At 47.7% G+C, this 18,905-nt stretch overlaps 1 protein-coding gene across 4 annotated transcripts in view; it reads right to left on the bottom strand.

Annotated features, from left to right (window-relative positions):
- Positions 1-18,905, bottom strand: part of SHC1 (SHC adaptor protein 1) — a 604,616-nt gene that overhangs the window by 403,763 nt on the left and 181,948 nt on the right. The window lies entirely within an intron of this gene.

The following is an 18,905-nucleotide window of genomic DNA, read 5'->3' as shown; positions in this document are numbered from 1 at the left end:
CGACGACAGATGTTTCTAAGAAAGTGAAAAGCTTTTTTCCCTACCTACCTCAGGGGCACATTTGGAATGACAGTGCCGTGGACAAAGCCTCTGCAGTTGAGACACTGGTACCCAGAAAACTGCTTACTGTTGGTGGCAGAACCCAGCAAGTGTTGTCTTCCACCAGAAATGGACTTACCTTGTCCGTGATACTTTGGACTGGATCGCAAAGCAACCACAGAACTAAGGAAGCAACCCCAGGCACTTCCTGCATCTCCAATACGCCTCAATGCCAGTTTCAGCACCTTCAAAATCATCCAAACTGCTGCACAGGGACCGCTACAGTCATCTCAGACCTCGACTGCCTGCGCATCTCTAGGTTTTGCTCAACACTGACACTAAAGCTTGCCCATCTCCATGTTAGAGACCCAGCAAGTCTTCCAGGGTCCTCAATCCGGCACAGCTGCCGGGTGACCAACTTCTTCAAGCTCCAACCCATTGCCTCTGCAGTACCCGGATACCGTGTTGAGCCATCTCTGCTGCCGTTAAGCACTGCATCGCTGGACCCAGTGCCGCCACTCCCCAACTCAACAAGTTGGGGCATGGCCAAAAGCACCAGGGCTCCATGTCAAAGCCAAAATGCCTGGCTCAATGCTGTTGTGGACCAAAGACAAGAACATGAGATGTTTGCTATGATCTTGTACCCCTGGTCAGACTTAAATGGCCCTAGTCATGTATATGATTCCACTCTTTGCCTTTTCAAGACATGTTCAAGTACTTTTGGCATTTGCGACTCAAATCAAATGTCTGCACCCCTGTTTTCACTGACTCAAAGTGTCCACTTTCGTCTCACATTCTGCATTCCCTGGGTTTCCTTTACAGGGATGGGTCTTTAGTGTTTTACACTAGTTACGGGCAATTATAGTTTGTATTAAAGTTCCTATTTGTATAGAACCTTGCTTGGACATCCTTTTGTTTTGGTACGACAAGACTACTGTTTGTGTGGCAGCTATATCAGCTCGCACTCTTCCAGAAATGTATAGCCTGTCCTCGGCCAACGTTACCAAAAGAGGCAAAGGAGATCTATCCACCAGGCTGTGTCAGTTTCACCTTTATGAACGGGATTGCAGCTGGTTTAGTAGTAATGTGGGGGCAAAGTAGGAGTTTTAGACAGCTCTCATTCATGGGCTCTTGCAGAGTAGTAGTCTTTTCGTTACAGATGGTCACTGGCAATGCTCAAGATGGGATGTAGGCCTAGTAGAAGCCTTCTGAAGACCAATAGCAAATGTAGAAAAGCTTAGTGGGTGAGAATGTCCACAAAGCCTGCATTAGGATATGCAGACAACAGAGCCATGCTTTAAATTTCTCTTGGTGGGATCTCTTTGCAGTGCTTTTCTTAACATTCATCAACGGGTGCTAACTACAGGTGGAAAACAACGTCTATGCCACAAACAGACTACCGGAGGCACAAAATGTATTTTGGGTGGCATCTTTGCACTAAGTAGGTACCACAAAAAGATCTTTGAAGACTTCCTGTGCCACTCTTAAGTGCTCTCTTGGTCGATGTAGCCTTGCTGGAAGCACGGAAATACAGAATCATACAGTTCTGTGCTCAGTCCATCAATATGATAGAGTAGGGTTGTGCAGGGCCATTGGCAGTCTATTGCGGTGACTTTCCAAATGGTTCTCGCATCTAGGAACCATTATTACACATCAGCATGCCCTGTTGTGCATGCTAGCCTATTGCTCCATTGTACTCATCAGCATGCCCTGTTGCACCTATTAGCCTCAAAACCCAAGAGCGCTCTGCCGCAAACCTCCACAATAAACTCCTTACTTACAGTTACCTGCCACTAACCTTCAAAACCAGGAGAGGCTGATGGAGCCTCTCACTTTCCCTACACAGCCCCAGGCGGCCCTCAGTGAGTGGCTATCAATGCTAAATGGTAGCATTACTACCCCCTCCAGTGTTTAAAAGCTGCAAATGGCTTCCTCCACCCCTAACTCACACATTCCTCCCTCTCAGCTCCTACTAATAATACACACCTTCACCTCACCACCAGCCCCCCGGACAAATAGTCTCTTGCCTAACATGAGCCTAGAAAAATACTGTACACATATCCCGACTCAGCACCATGCGCCACAAATGCCTATCTTCACACACACATTCGTCCACTAAGAATGGTGGCTCACCTACCTTGCCTACCTCTAAAAGAAACAACCCTTCCTCCAGTGGTACTCAGACACTCGCCTTTTCAGGCCATCTAAGCACACCTAAACTTAACGTCAGGAGGATGGCTGAATCACTTGCGGACCAACCATCACTGAACTTAGAAAAGCCCAATAAACCGAAAGTACCAAAAGCCAACATTAAGGACACTGACGCGACTAACACCACGACTCGCCTGAAAGGAGCCTTAATCAACTTTAGATACCTCCCAGCCCACTACTTCGATATTGCAGACCTCATCAAGACCAATGACCTGGACATTCTTGCAAGCACTGAACTGAAACGTGGTTGCACTCAGCCTCAGGCACTTCCCTTTGCTATCCCTGAAGGGTATACCATTTTTCAGGAAAGACAGAATCACCTGTAAAGGGGGTGGATTTGCCCTTATAGCAAAAAATAACATCAATCTCAAAACATCTACTGACCACACATTCCCATATGGGGAAGTAATCACACTATTCACTCACAGCCACCTGCTCCCTGACCATCCACATTGTCTACAGACCGCCAGACCCATTATCTTCATTTAAAGATGATATCGCCTCACTTCTAGCATCCAACTCAAAGCCTCTATCCAAAATAATAATTCTTGTTAACTTTAACCTAGGCTTGAACGACCCTACAGACACCCAAGCACGCCAACTCAATGGAAGCCCAAGGCTGCACCCACCGTTCTTCCACCCCAACACACGAAAAAGGACGAACTTTGGACTGACTTGCAGATACCAATTGTGTCACTAATATATTCCATGCCCGTGGTCTGACCACAACATCATTCACTTCTGGACCGCAATCATCACCAGACCTCCTAAACCTAGCCCACTCACTTAACTACTCTTTCAAGAAATCAGCAGAATATTAATTGTGACAATATGCTGCCCTTCCAACAACCAGCCCCCCTACGTCCAGTTCAGATCCTACATCCATGGTATCCCTATATAGCCAAACTTTCCTAGCAGCCATCAACAAAGTAGCTCCACTAAGCTATCACTCATGCCAACTCCTGGTTCTCGGCGAACCGTAAAACACTGCGCTCTGCTAAAAGATCAGCAGAATGGAAATGGAAAAAAAACTCCCTCACTGGCAAACAAGGCACACTTTGCCACCTCCTCTAGTGAATATAAGGAAGCAACTAGCAAAGCTAAAGGGAACTCATACAACCAGAGACTTGAGAATGCCCAATCAAGCACCAGGGAACTCTTCACGATACTTCGTGAACTGGAATCACTGGCCCCAAGCACAGATCATTGCTTCAAAGATCAGCAGTGCCGCTCTACCGTCCAAAATGCGCTTGCAACAAAATCACCCTTCAAAACAAAATCGAAACCAAAATCGAAACCAAGAAAACCAAAACGTACCCTTGACTCTTCTACAAACCTTCCTACAACCTCGCCTCAGGTCGCGCGTAAATTCGAATTCACACTGGTCTGCATAACGGAAACTTTTAAAATTATCAACGGACTGAAGCCGTCAAGATGCCAAGGGGACATCTGCCCAGTTACCTTGATCAAGGATTGTGTCAATGAACTGGCACCCTTCATTTCCAGCCTAATCAACAACTCATACGCCTCCAGTAAAGTGTCAGACAATCTAAAAGAAGCTTGGGTACTCCCATTGCTTAAAAAAAACGACAGTGGAACCTAACATCCCTACTATCGACCAAACACAACATTTCCTTTCCTCTTGAATATTCTAGCCAGAGATGCCTACTTACAGATACAGAAGTTCTTGGAATCTAATAACCTCCTAGGCCTCAGACAGTCTGCTTTCAGTCCAGGCCATGGGACGGAAATAGCACTGTTACACCTCAAAATCCAAATGGACCAAATCAAGGACAAAGGGGACTTAGCGATGCTTCTTTTTCTTGACTTATCCGCAGCGTTTGACCTGGTCAAGCATAGAATTCTGTGTCTACATCTAGCAAAAGCTGCCCAATTCTCACCCAAAGCTATAGAGTGATTTGAATCCTTCCTCTCTAATCGCACAACGAGAGTCTTCTCCTCCTCAGCAGCAGACTCGGCCCCTGTCTCCTGTGGAGTGCCCTAAGGCTTGTAGGTCTCACCCACTTGTATTTACCAAACCCCTCTTCGACAGTCTAGACAAACTGGGTGTCACATACACAAACTTTGCTGATGACACCCAAATTCCCCTACCCATCACGGGAACTTATGATACCGACTCCAACACACTAAACAAAATCTACGTCACCATCCAGGCATGGATGGCTCAAAATTAGTTATGCTTCAATGATGAGAAGACTGAATTACTCATCATTGGCAGTCAACCCAAACTAAACAAACTACCCAATCTCTACAAGTCCCTCAACATTGACGGAAACATCATAAACGTAGCCAATGAGATAAAAACCGTAGGCATCTACATTGACTCTGCACTTACCCTAATAAGGCAAGTCAATGCCATTGTCTTCTCCAAACTTATCAGACCCTTCTTACCGCCAGACAGTTGCATCATGCTGGCAAGAGCACTCATTCTTACCAGAATCGACTATTGCAACTCCCCGTTTGCTGGCTCCAATGCCCAAAACTTGAGTAAATTACAAGTTGTGCAAAATAACACAATTAGAGCAGCACTCAAACCCAAACATGAACACATCTCATCTACCAGACGGAACGTACAGTGGCTTCCAGTCCGTGATCGGATTAAATTCAAAATCCAATCACTGGCACACAAATGCCTCCACAACAATGCCCCAGCGTACCTCGTCAACCAAATCTCAAAAACCAGTCTAACAGACCCACCAGATCCACCTATGCTAATCTAGTGGCTATACCTAGATTTTTAGGCGTCAGAAAGCAGGCAGAGTCAGCTTTCCAGTGATAGCCGGCAAGTCTTCGAACTCCATTGCCCATAGTTCTAAGGTCTGGCCCTTCTATATGGTCCTTCCGCAAAGGCGTTAAAAGGTGGCTCTTTATCCAAGGCCGCAACTAACCTTAGCTGAGAACTGCCTCCCACAGGGTGCTCATAGCTCTCACTGTTTCACTACTGCCTGTATACCTCTCATGTACCTAACCACTTGCCTTACGATGCGACCAGTAACACTTTTAATCGACTGCAATGACTTTTGTTTCCACTGTGCTGGACTATGATGCTGCGACCTACAATACTCGCACAGAATGTATAACTCACTGTCAGTCCACCTGTAAATAACTGTAAATAACGCACATAATGTAAGATACTATGTAATATATAACCTATCACCACCTTACCCGACTATTTGATTGGAATGTCAGGCAACAAAACTGAAATGTAACCAATCGCTTAAGCAAAAAGTGTCTAGATGCCTGTGGGTTTTGCGCGCTATATAAATGGACTAAATAAATAAATTAATTACAAGAACTCTGCCCATAACAGGACGTTGCCAGCAAGCAAGTTTTGTACCGAGATGTTGTCCTCTTGCAGTGGCGTCCAGAGGAATATCTATTTTCAGAGGACTGCATACTTTGTACTAAACATTAGGTAATCCCAGGTCCCCCAAAACTGAAGCTCCTGAAAACTAACTTTGCTAAGTCTCCTCTGGGCATTCTGTGATCTTTGAGAAAGTCATGCGAGACACTGTTAAGTTAAAGAATCTTTACATTAGAGCCGCATAGGCGCGCCCACACCTCCACACAAGATCACTTATGCAGACACTCTTATACCTATGTAGATGCACTTTTGCATGCTTGCACATGTGCGTGGAGGGTGGGAAAGGTGGTGAGAAAGATAAGAGAAGAGTGTGATTTTTAGATCTATTGTCCACTGTCTAGGCCTGTGATACAATATGGCCCTCTGCTGACTTGCAGACGAGATGTAGCCACAACTGAACAATTTCAGGCTTCCCAGTCATCAATTTATCATTGTTTCTTTGAAACAGTTGCTGCAGTGGCAAAAATGTATCCTAAAATGGTTCCTCACCACTCCCTACACAATTCCAATTGAGGGATCATTTACAAGTAAACATCCTGCTGCTGTTCTCCAAGGTGCAACCGTCGATTACGCCAATGTTTGAAAACGTAAGATAATAAAATGATAGAACACGTGATATCACGCCTTTAAATAATAGTTTTTGCCAAAAACTGTGGCAGAAGAGACAACCCTACGTTTTTTGGAAAAGAAAAACATCCACATGCTGAATTACACGGTTGTCTAATGGATCCAAATTGATATTAATACATTTCTGAAAACAGTGCACAAAAGGAGTCGGGCATAAGGGGCTCTAACTCTTAACCAAGTTTAAAAAGTTGTGCTGCCAAGTAGAAACATTCAGTCGACAAAACAGGACAAGTGGCTCTCTGACATGCAAAAGAACTCACTTGTGGCGCCTCAATATAAAGCGTCGGTATCCTCCTTAGGTTTCAGTACTGGGACAGAAACATAGCGCTGAATGCACCTCAGTTCTACCCTTTAGTGCGCTTGCTTTTTAGGTTTCTGACTGACAAACTGCACTTGAAATACACTGCATTCTGAACATGCAGCACTCCCTTCCTTATACTGCGTTTCAAACACAGATCTGTAAATGAAGAAGTGTCTTGAGCTGTATGTGTTTGGCTGTTAACTCGCCCAAAAATAGCCTTCATGACAGATGACTGAATAGCAGCTCGCTGATCGCCAGGGGCTCACAGGAGCCTCGACATCCACAGAACACCCCCGGCAGTCACCACACTGACAATCTTCTTTGCTCCCATGCAGGCTAACTTACTGTTACATGTTGAGATTTGAGAAGGAAAATGCAAGCATCCAGCACGGCCTCTACACAGACAGTAGGTCACACCTATAGCATACAGAAACGTTTGGAATTAATATGCTACAACAACGTCTGCTATGGATCATGCTAGCCAGGGTGGTTCAGTTTGGATGCTCAGGGACACTGTACTGGCTCAAACAGAAATGAAACATTGGAACACATAGACTGAGGCAATAGTGAAGCCATGAAATGGACACAAGACTGGCACAGAGGGAACAGTGACACTTAACATGGGTATAAAACCTATGTTAAGTGTCAAAACCAAATGGACGACGTAAGGGACAAAGGGAAACCTGCTCTCCTCCTCCTCTTAGATTTATCAGCGGCCTTCGACCTCGTCGACCACCAAGTCCTATGCCACCACCTCTCCACTACAGCCAACTTCTCCAATAATGCCACAGCATGGATCGCCTCATTCCTACAAGGGAGGACCATGCAAGTCTTCTCAGACCTGGCATCAGCCTCACCCACTATTATCCTATGCGGTGTCCCGCAAGAATCATGCATCTCGCCCACCCTCTACAAAATTTTCACTCAACCCCTATTCCTCATCCTCGACTCCCTGGGTATCTCATACACAAACTACACTGACGATACCCAGATCCTCATCACCCTAACAGGAGACTACGACACTGACTCAAAGACTCTTTACTACATCTACAACACAATTCAAGTCTGGATGGCAGCAAACGGCTTATGCCTTAACTCAGACAAAACTGAACTTCTCATAGTGGGCTCTAAAGAGACAGTCAAGAACCTTGACGCCCAATTCACTCATTTCACCATTGACAGCATAAAAATACCAGTTGCAAATGCAGTAAAGACACTAGGTGTCTATCTAGACTCAAATTTAACAATGACCAGACAAGTTAACGCCATTGCCTCAACAGCAGCCTATCATGCCAAACTGCTGGCAGCAGCCAGACCCTTTCTATCAAAGGATAATTGCATCACAATTGCTAGAGCCATAACAGGGTCAAGACTTGAGTATTGTTTGTTTGTTTGTTTATTTATTTATATAGCGCTCTTGACCCGGGGGTATATATGCGCTTTGAACATCAGGTTACAGGTAAAAGACAATAGTACAGTGTTGATAGGGCATAGATAATAGTATTCAAACAATATACATAAAATTGGACATTCGGAGTGCATACATATGTGGTAGGACAGTTATTTGTTGGTTAACCAGGAAATGACCTTGGTTCTGAAAGGTTGGAAAGTAGGTGTGGATTTAATATCCAGTGGGATGGAATTCCAGAGTTGTGATGCCAAGGTTGGGAAGCTGGATCCTCCGGCTCTTTTGAGGGAGTATTTGGGAACTGTTAGTTGTAATGAGTTGGACGATCTGGTGGTTCTAGTGTTCTGTCTTAGTGTAAATTTGTTCGAGAGGTAGGGTAGGGCAAGATGATTGAGGGCTTTGTAAGTAAGGCATATGGTTTTCAAATCAATTTTCTGTTGGATGGACAACCATTTGCAGGCAGTTCTGGTGGCGGAGATGTGTTCCCTTCTAGGAATATTGAGGGCGGCACGGAGTGCGTTATTTTGTAAAACTTGCAATTTATTGATTACTGTTTTGTTGGCACCTACATAGAGGCTATTACAGTAATCCAGTTTAGATTGAATGAGTGCTCTGGCTAGGATGAGACAGTTGCTAGGGGAGATCAGTGGTCTGCAGGCCCTGATAAGTTTACCGGTGTGGGCAGTGGCTGAGGCGGTTATGTTGATTTGTTTAGCTAGGTTGATGTTCGTGTCTAGGTAGAAGCCGAGGGTTTTTACGCTCTTGGCAATGGGTATGGTGTTACCGTCAATAGTGAAGCTAGTGTAGCCGGGACAGAGTTTACTGATAGTGTTCGGTGAGCCGACAAGAAGCAATTCAGTCTTGTCATCATTCAGGCATAGGCCATGTGTGGCCATCCATGCCTGAATGATGGAAAAGACTTCATTGATCCATTTGGCGTCCTTGTTGTAGTTGCCTGATAAGGTGAGGAGTATCTGGGTGTCATCTGCGTAGTTAGTATAGGTGACACCCAGATTGTCCAGCTTGTCGAATAAGGGCTTGGTGAAAATATTGTAAAGGGTAGGTGAGACACAGGATCCTTGTGGGACACCGCAGGTGATGGGGATGGGGTCAGCCGCTGCTAGGGGGGAGAAGACCCGCATGGTTCTGTTGTCCAGGAAAGATTGGATCCATGTGACTGCATAGTGGGAGAAGTGTGCTGCCAGAGATAAATGGTTGCACAGGATTTTATGGTCGACCAGGTCAAAGGCAGCGGAGAGGTCAAGGAGTAGAAGGATGGCAGCCTTGTTTTTGTCTTTGAGTTCGTCTATCTGGCATTTGAGATCAACAAGGGCCGTTTCTGTCCCGTGTTGTGGTCTGAAGCCAGATTGGCGAGTTCCTAGTAGGTGATTGGCATCAAGGTAGTCCTGGATTTGTAAATAAGCCACTCTATCCAAGATTTTTAGTAGGAATGGGGCGGTGGTAATGGGTCTGTAATTCGTGGGGATGTCAGGGTTGAGAGTAGTTTTTTTTAGTAGCGGTAGGACCCAGGACTGTTTCAGATTGCTGGGGACCATGTTGTTGGCGAAGGACAGGTTTATTAATTTGGTGATAAATGGGGAGAGATCCCTAGCTGCATCTTTTATGATCTGTGCGGGGCAGCTGTCCCCCTTGCAATTCGATGGTTTGAGGGATGCTATAATTTTCTGAACCTCCAATATGGATACCTTTTTGAAGGTGAAGCCTGAATTAGTGGCAGTGGGTGGAGGGGGCGTGGGGAAGGAGGTGGGATCGAGAGTGAGTTGTTGTCGTTTGTTGTTGATTTTAGTTTGGAGCCCTGAGATTTTGTTAGCTAGGGCATTCTGGATCCCTGTGCACCAGGGTTTATCCTTAGTGCAAGAGTCAGTGGGGGTAATGGGGTTTTCTAATTCCTTTAGTATGTTAAAGAGCTCCTTAGTACTGGAGCTTGCCTGGGAGATCTTAGTATTGAGAGATTCTTTCTTGGCCCGTATAATCTCATTTTTGTAGAGGGTGGAGATGTTGGTGAGATTGGTTCTGTTATTTATAGAAGGCACTGATTTCCAGAGTGCTTCAAGTTTGTTTTTTTGTTGACGCAGGGTTTTGAGCTCCGGGGTGAACCATGTGTTCAGGTGCGCTTTGGGTATTCCTTTGCGCAGTTTCAGTGGGGCAATGATGTCAATGGCTTTGGCCATGGACTCATTGTAGGTGTTGACCAGTTGGTTCAAGTCCATTGTGGCGGGTAGTGCGTTTAAAGTAGGGATCACCAGAGGTATTAGGGCTTCCGCTGTGATATTGCTCTTTTTCCTAGTAGGGCAGGCAGGTGCCATGATAGGCCTTTTATGTGCTGAGTTGCTGGTAAGAATGTCAAACGGGAGGAGGTGGTGGTCAGTCCAGATAAGTTGTGTGGGATCTTTCGTAGTAATGTTGCAGTTAAGGGTAGTTATCCAGTCAAGGATTCTGCCTTTCGAGTGGGTAGGTTTGGAGCAAAGTTGTTGGAGGCCATGCTCCTCTAATGCCATGGCCAGGGCAGTGGCTGGGGTGTCTAGGGGGTCGTTAAACCCAAGGTTAAAGTCTCCGAGTATAATCAATTGTGCTGATGGTTTGGAACTTTCAGCAACTAGTGAAGTGATGTCTTCCTCAAATGAGCCAGGAGGGCCCGGGGGTCGGTAAATTAAGTGCAGCGTAATAGTACTTTTAGGGGAGGTTTGAAATTTGACTGTAATGTGTTCACAGGATTTGAGTGGGGGAGCAGAGGATAGTCTGATGTCAAGCGTGGTCTTAAAGATGATAGCTACGCTGCCACCTCGAGCGTTCGGTCTATCTGCTCTAAGGATGGTGTAGTTATCAGGTATGGCTAGGGTAAGAGATGGACCTGCAGCATCGTGCAGCCATGTTTCGGTTACCGCAAGGAAGTCCAGGTTGTTTGTTAGAATGATGTCAGCGACTTCTGAGGCATGGGCGACTAATGATCTGACATTTAGGAGAGCTCCTTTAAGACTGGGATGGATAGTGTTGATGGGTGTTACAGTGTGAGGGTTGATCTTATTGAGTGATTTGGTAGGGCCTTTGCTAGGTCTGTAGTGGGTTCTAGCGCCAAGTCTCGAATTCCGATCGGAGGGGATGAGGGTAGTGTTACGGGAGTTGGTTGGGTTAGCTAATGTAGAGGTGTTGTAGTCAATGGTAGGGCAAGATGCTCTCGTGTTGATGGTGTTCTGCTTATAGACAGCTAGGTGTGTGTTAGCTGCGACATGCGGAACGTGTGCATGTCTATGGGTGGGAAGGGCGGACTTGGTATCCGGGGGGAAGGCTGGTGTGGTGGGCAGGAATGGTGTAGGGCAGGTGATCGGGTGGTGTCTTGGGCAGGCGGGTCTGACTAAACCATTATTATAGGCTAGGTAACTGTTGCCAGTGCAGGGTATGTTACTTTGCATGACACAGAAAGGGAACATGATCGCAGTCAGGCAGAGTAGCATGCTGGGGCTAAGGTAATGTACAGGGGAGTGGCGTGAAGGGGGCATAGGCGTTATAGGTAGGGCACAGCACAATGCGAATGAGGTCTAGGCGACCATAGGGCACAACACAATGCAGGTGGGGTCTAGGCGACCATAGGGCACAACACAATGCGAAATGAGGTCTAGGCGACCATAGGGCACAACACAATGCAGGTGGGGTCTAGGCGACCATAGGGCACAACACAATGCAAGTGGGGTCTAGGCGACCATGGGGCACAACACAATGCAAGTGGGGTCTAGGCGACCATAGGGCACAACACAATGCAAGTGGGGTCTAGGCGACCATAGGGCACAACACAATGCGAATGAGGTCTAGGCGACCATAGGGCACAACACAGTGCAAGTGGGGTCTAGGCGACCATAGGGCACAACACAATGCAAGTGGGGTCTAGGCGACCATGGGGCACAACACAATGCAAGTGGGGTCTAGGCGACCATAGGGCACAACACAATGCGAATGAGGTCTAGGCGACCATAGGGCACAACACAATGCAGGTGGGGTCTAGGCGACCATAGGGCACAACACAATGCAAGTGGGGTCTAGGCGACCATGGGGCACAACAATGCAAGTGGGGTCTAGGCGACCATAGGGCACAACACAATGCAAGTATGGTCTAGGCGACCATAGGGCACAACACAATGCAAGTGGGGTCTGGGCGACCATAGGGCACAACACAATGCAAGTGGGGTCTAGGCGACCATAGGGCACAACACAATGCAAGTATGGTCTAGGCGACCATAGGGCACAACACAATGCAAGTGGGGTCTGGGCGACCATAGGGCACAACACAATGCAAGTGGGGTCTGGGCGACCATAGGGCACAACACAATGCAAGTGGGGTCTGGGCGACCATAGGGCACAACACAATGCAAGTGGGGTCTAGGCGACCATAGGGCACAACACAATGCAAGTGGGGTCTAGGCGACCATAGGGCACAACACAATGCAAGTGGGGTCTAGGCGACCATAGGGCACAACACAGTTGCGGTTGTACGTTAGCGACCATAGGGCACAGCCAAATAGCAGTCATGAGGCATGGAGCACTAAGGGCTAAGGATGCCTGTACTATTAAAGAGGTGGCAGCAGTAATGCATAGAGGCGGTGGCGTTGGAAGCATGAGCATATGTAGCAAACAGTTAAAGAAACCGAGTTCAAACGTTTATGGGTGCGGAGTAGCAGAGGGCATACCAGAAAGCACAATAGTATAGACTGAGGGTATTCCCACTACTCACAAAAGATTAATGGTCCGTGGCCCCTGGCGCCTGATGCTCCAAACAGGCTCTCAACAGGCCTTAGAGTGGCCTTGGAGCTGGCCGCCGGCGTGATCCGCCTGCCGGCGGTTACCGCTGATGTAAATGAGGCTCAGCCTCGGTTTCAGCCCGCGCTGCGCCCGGCATGGGCGAGTCAGGCGCCGTGTGGGGACAGGGTCAGGCAGGCCCTGTCCTGTTCCCCGCTTGTCGCGTGGTTCCTCTGCTGGGCTGGGGGTGCTGGGGGGGCTCCTGCCCTCGCCCCACGATGAGGAAGAGTGGAGTGAGGGGGTAGGCAGGCTCTCAACAGGCCTTACAGTGGCCTTGGAGCTGGCCGCCGGCGTGATCCGCCTGACGGCGGTTACCGCTGATGTAAATGAGGCTCAGCCTCGGTTTCAGCCCGCGCTGCGCCCGGCATGGGCGAGTCAGGCGCCGTGTGGGGACAGGGTCAGGCAGGCCCTGTCCTGTTCCCCGCTTGTCGCGTGGTTCCTCTGCTGGGCTGGGGGTGCTGGGGGGGCTCCTGCCCTCGCCCCACGATGAGGAAGAGTGGAGTGAGGGGGTAGGCAGGCTCTCAACAGGCCTTAGAGTGGCCTTGGAGCTGGCCGCCGGCGTGATCCGCCTGCCGGCGGTTACCGCTGATGTAAATGAGGCTCAGCCTCGGTTTCAGCCCGCGCTGCGCCCGGCATGGGCGAGTCAGGCGCCGTGTGGGGACAGGGTCAGGCAGGCCCTGTCCTGTTCCCCGCTTGTCGCGTGGTTCCTCTGCTGGGCTGGGGGTGCTGGGGGGGCTCCTGCCCTCGCCCCACGATGAGGAAGAGTGGTTTCTTCCTGGGCACCTCCTCCAAGAACTTAGCTAAACTTCAAACGATACAAAACAGCGCTCTTAGAGCAGCCACGGGAATACCCAAGAAAGAGCACATCACGGAGGCCAGAAAACCGGCACATTGGCTCCCAGTAAGAGAAATAATTCTATTCAAGGCACTTGCCATCACACATAAATGCATCCATCTCACTGCCCCACGCTATCTCTCCTATAGGATGCACCCCACTAGATCCACCAGGCCTACCAGAACTCCCTACACAAACCCGCTCACTACACCCAGAGTCAAGAGAGCCAGAGCAGGTGGGGCAAGCGTCCCATACCTAGCTGCACTACATTGGAATGCCTTACCCCCACCACTGCGAGCTGAAGTCTCTCACCTAACATTCCGCAAAGCGATTAAAACCACACTCTTCAACTAAACCTTACCCATGACGGTTTACTCTCTATGTACCCGCTATGGGATTATCTGTAACCTGGCTACATTACATGTATGTAACCTTTATGAAACTAAGTATGCCACAAGTAACAGTGCCATAATGCCTTTGGGCTGTATGTGTGCTATACAAATGTAAAAATAAAATAAATACAGTACGGATTCCCCAAGGTCCCTTCATCCTCCCCCTTGGTCTGAGTAGAGAGAAGAAGAGTTTGTTCCCACCACTCAAAATGTCCTATAAATGCCCACCCGCTGGTTGTCATGAAAGCCCCATTGCGGGTTTCGGCTGAAGGGGGTTAGGGACACCCCGGAACGAGATCGGTAGGTAGCGCCCTTAGAGGAAAGACTTCAAGACACAATCCACTGGCTCCACAAGGCCACCGCAAAATAGGCATCTTTAGGACAATACCTTTCACAGTGCATTGCTCCCTCGGGCTGAAAACCCAGCACACATCAAGGCATTACCAAACCAAATTGTGGGAAGGGAATAATAGGTGAAGGGCATAGGGAACCCTGGAAAGACATTTTTCTAACAATGGAGGTATGAGAAAGGGAGCCCTACTACTCTGTCCCACAGGAACAGAACAACCAAGGTGAGAGGTGTTCATCTCCCCCTCTCCAATCAGCAGCAGAACTTGCCCTCGAAAACAGGAGGATCCGAGGACAAGAAAATTCTCCTTAACTCCTGTTTGCTGCAGAAAGGACAGCTCCCATTCATATCCGCATGCAGGTCAGGAAACCTGGATGGGACTTTTGGTTGACCCTTAAATAATAGAACTACCAATGTCTCTAAAGGAGGACTTACTCCCAGACCAGGAAGAGAACACAGACTTAGGAGCAGGGGAAGACAAACACAGGGCATCCAACTAGACGGAACAGTATCTCAATCATCCCATTATCCAAAGAATAAAAGAGGCTGTGTTTCCTTAGGGAAGTTCGGAGATGGTTGGAAATTGCAGAGCAGGAAGCTGGAGGAAGAAAGAGTGGAGGAAGAAGGCAGCGTGCCAGGAGGTAAAGTTATGGAAGAAGGAAGGAAAGCTTACAAGAGTCACTTAAAGAAGAGCAAGTAAGAGTGAAAGATCAGAAAAGAATATGGAAGGCTTGGCAACGAGAGGTTGCTAATTTAGGATGGACAGATGGGGTTGGAGGAGAGGGATGGAGAGGGGAAAGCAGACAACACCAGAGGTTAGTGTTGTAAGTGGGACACAGGACACGGAAAGAGGAAGAAAGGTTACACCGGAGAAGGATGGAGAGCGGAAAGTCAGACAGAGGTCCCAGAGGAAGGCAAATAAGAGGCGAGTTAATGGGAAAAATGACCAAAAGGCCAAAAGCAGGAGGCAATTGGCAGAAGGTGGTGGAAAGTGGGGGCCAGGTACAAGACAGTCAGTGGTAAAAACTAGATGGCCAGACCACAGAGGGGGTGCAAAGAAGTGAGAGGCAGACCCAGTGAGGCTCAAGCTAGGGAGAAGCCAAAATAGCAGGGCTAGGGAAGTGGAAGTCATTGTGACCTGGGCCAGAGACCAGCATGGCCCATTCCTACAGGCCCTAGGATAGATGACTGTGGCAAGCTCATCACCTATAGTGTCTAGAGCTTGTATAAATAGCAAGACCACAAAGAACGATAAACTATCCACCAACCCAAAGACACAAATCTGAATTGACAACAATGGGTGCAGTTTACCCAGCTATCTAGAACCAGAGGCTGCTCTGACCCTGAAGCTTCTTGTGGTTACCATGTCCATAAAATCAAGCAATCGGCCAGGATAGGTGCGGCAATTGGTGCAGGAGAGCAAACACTCACAAGTGACAGACATTTATCAGAAAGATGCCTCATTGTTGAGGACTCTCAGGAGCACGAGAGTCAACGCAGAAACTGAATGATGTATTGTGGACCTTGCCTTTTGCTACAAAATACCATTGTTCCTTTATTTTAACCTGATCCCATGGTGAGAGCCCAATAGGAGGCTACCAAGAGCCTGGTAAAATGCACTCCAACCTCCCCACTTAACTTTCTGTAGCAGTGAACACTTGAGTGATCGCCAAACCTTCTTGTGTGTTCCGTGAGAATAAAATGTTATTGCTTGATCCTTGCTCCAAGCATTTGGTCTTCGCTCAGCCTCCAATAAACTACTCTTAATGCCCATCATTGCATTCTATCATCACTTTATTTCGGCTGAAAGCCATAAACGTTTACACAACATCAATGTATACATTTCAAAACCAATCCAATTTATAGACAGTAGTGGGGGGAAAAACAAAACCTAGGACAATGGCGTCTTTACATCCAGTATAGATATATGGCAATATAAGGACTTCTCTGACTGAATCGGAAAACAAACTCTGCGGCCAGACCTTTTAGAAACATCCAATCACATTAGCACGAGAGTGAATTGGGGTAAGCAAGTAGTGTTAAAATATCCACACCCCGACTGAAGCATCTGAGATCATGCTACTGCTAATAAGTTCACCATTTGTGAAGCCCAGAAACATGCAGTTTGCTGTGGGTAAGAAATCAGGAGAGCGGTGTTTGTGTCCCAGTATGGCTGTGGGTAAGAATGAAAGTGCACGGACAGAACTGTGTGTGTGGGTTACAGTGTTGGAATAGTATGGGGGCTGCAGTTCAGGACTGGGGCATGGGGGTGCAGAGATCTGTGTGGGTCCAAGCATTCGAAAGGGATGCATAGCTAAATGAAGGTACCCTTACTGAGTGGAGTGTGGTTACCAGTACTGAAGTGTCAGAGGGCTGCAAATAAGGACTGGGTGTGTAGTGACCGTGCTGTAAGAAAACCCCAGACTTGAAAGTCTGACAGGGTCTTTGGTCTAACCCTGTAAAGGGGTGAGGGGGGCAAGGAAGCCTCTCAACGTGGGTAGGCGGCCTACCAGGTCAACATACCCCAAAGGTGGTGTGGGGGAGTTAATGGGGACCCCTGTGGCCGGCTTGCATGAAGCCAGGTATGTATATTGGTGTCACTTTTTCTGACCAGGTGGCCATCAACCTATGGTCCTGGGCAGCTCTTTCTTTTTTTAATGTTGCAGCTGATGTCCCAGAGGCTTGGCAAACAGAATGTTCTAGCATCTTGATTCAAGGGACTACAGTTATCAGACTCCTCTGAATGGATGGATAAAGAATAGATGTAGAAGGAATTCCAGGGAGCATCCAGCACAATGGAATTGGATGCAATGGACAAACCCTGGCCCGGAACTGTGGGAACTGGTTGTTCTAATGGACATTTTCTGTCCTTCCCCATTCAGGGGCCACGTTGGAGACCAGCAACTACCCCATAAACCTCAGATTGGCTACAGGGGGCCAGTGGGGCTGAGTTAGAGCTGGAAATAGCAAGAGACTGCAGAGGAGAGACCCAGGAACACTCCCCAAACCCTGTTGGAACAGTGAGTTACCAGGTATAGAGGAGAACCAGAGGACAAACTATGCAGGAGACGGCATGGCAGGCTAGACAAAAACGGAGACTGAAAAGGGAGTGGAGCAGAAGACCGTTTCTGGACACTTTCTTGGTGGCCATAATTTCTCCTGGGATGGAGATCAGGGGAGTCAGAGTTAGATCACAAGGAGATTGGCCCAGGTAAACCGCTTGCTCGAAATACCCATTGAGGAATGAGAGAACCTTCTAGGCAGGTAGAGAAGGGATGTAAGAAGCCTCCAGGGTCAGTTGGCAGTTAAAGATGTTCGGGCGAATTGTGAGGATGTGAACTAGGACCAAGAGACCAGACAGGAGAGCGCAGCAAATGGAGGAGAACTTGGAAGAGATTTTTGGCGTGTTTTGATAGAGTGAAGGTATGGTTTTGAGATTGACAAATTGGTACCAATGTTGCTGTTTGTGAGTGAGAGAGATGCGATGAGGAGTGTTAGAAGGAAGTAGAGATAGGAGGAGGAGGAGGTAGACTAGGAGGGTGGAGGAGAGAGTACAGGCAGGAGAAGTGTGGGAATGAGAAAGATTGAGAGGGAAGCAGATGATATCAGGAGGGAGGTGGAGAGATAGGAGAAGACAGAGAAGCAATAAAATCAAGAGATAGCATATGGGAGGGAGGGAAGGAGAAGTAGACACAAAGGTGGAAAAAAGTAGAGACGTGTGTTGGGAGAGTAGAGTGAGGTTAAAGGTTTAAAGTCTCAACACAAGAGGAGGACCCCAGGGCAACACCAGCCTAGAGGCTGCTTGCATAGTATGGATGCCCTGACTGAAGCAAACCTCTATTGCTTCAAGACCTTTGGAAGTGAGGAGGATGGACTAAGTAGGTGAAGTCCTCCTGTAAGGGGGAGGGAATAGCATAGAGAGGCCACCCCCAACCTAGACTCGGAGGCTGACTTGCTTGTTCATATATGGTATTTTTATAATAAAACTGAAAATGTAGTCCTTTCTTGACGCGACTTAATGGGAACCATTTCGCACAATAGAAAGGGATGATGCAGACCACGATTTGGATTAGCAGAGCTATGTGGTTACTAGTTCTGAAACTGGTGCAGAACTGATTCCAGGGGATCTGTGTGCGTGGGTCCAAAAATTGAAGAAAAAAAAACATGTTCTTCAGGTCAGGGTTATTGTGCAGCCCTACAGCAATAACAGAGATGCCTTTGGCTCTTAATGCAAGAACATTGGGCTTCAACAGCGAAAGAAAGAGGTGGCTCCCATCACAATAATAGAACAGGTATGGTTTTAAGTCGGGATTTGGGTGCATCATGCAAACCCCAATAATAGAAAAGCAAAAGCAGGCAGTAATGTAATGACAAAGGGTGTGGACTGAGTGGATCGGTAGATTTCCAAACGTGCCCCAGTGCTGAAATATCAGATTCCATTGCCAGAACTCTGCATGGGTACTGGGACTGAAATAGTTTAGATGTCAGTGCTGGAATAGCAGGAGTGTTATGAGCCAGGATTGAGGTGCATGGTGTGTGGGTCTCCGAG

The sequence above is a fragment of the Ambystoma mexicanum genome, chromosome 1p (genome assembly GCF_040938575.1).
Source record: "Ambystoma mexicanum isolate Mex_15411 chromosome 1p, UKY_AmexF1_1, whole genome shotgun sequence".
In the NCBI taxonomy this organism is placed as follows: Eukaryota; Metazoa; Chordata; class Amphibia; order Caudata; family Ambystomatidae; genus Ambystoma; species Ambystoma mexicanum.
Note: the sequence above shows the minus strand (reverse complement) of the source record. Positions and strands in the feature narration are given on the sequence as shown.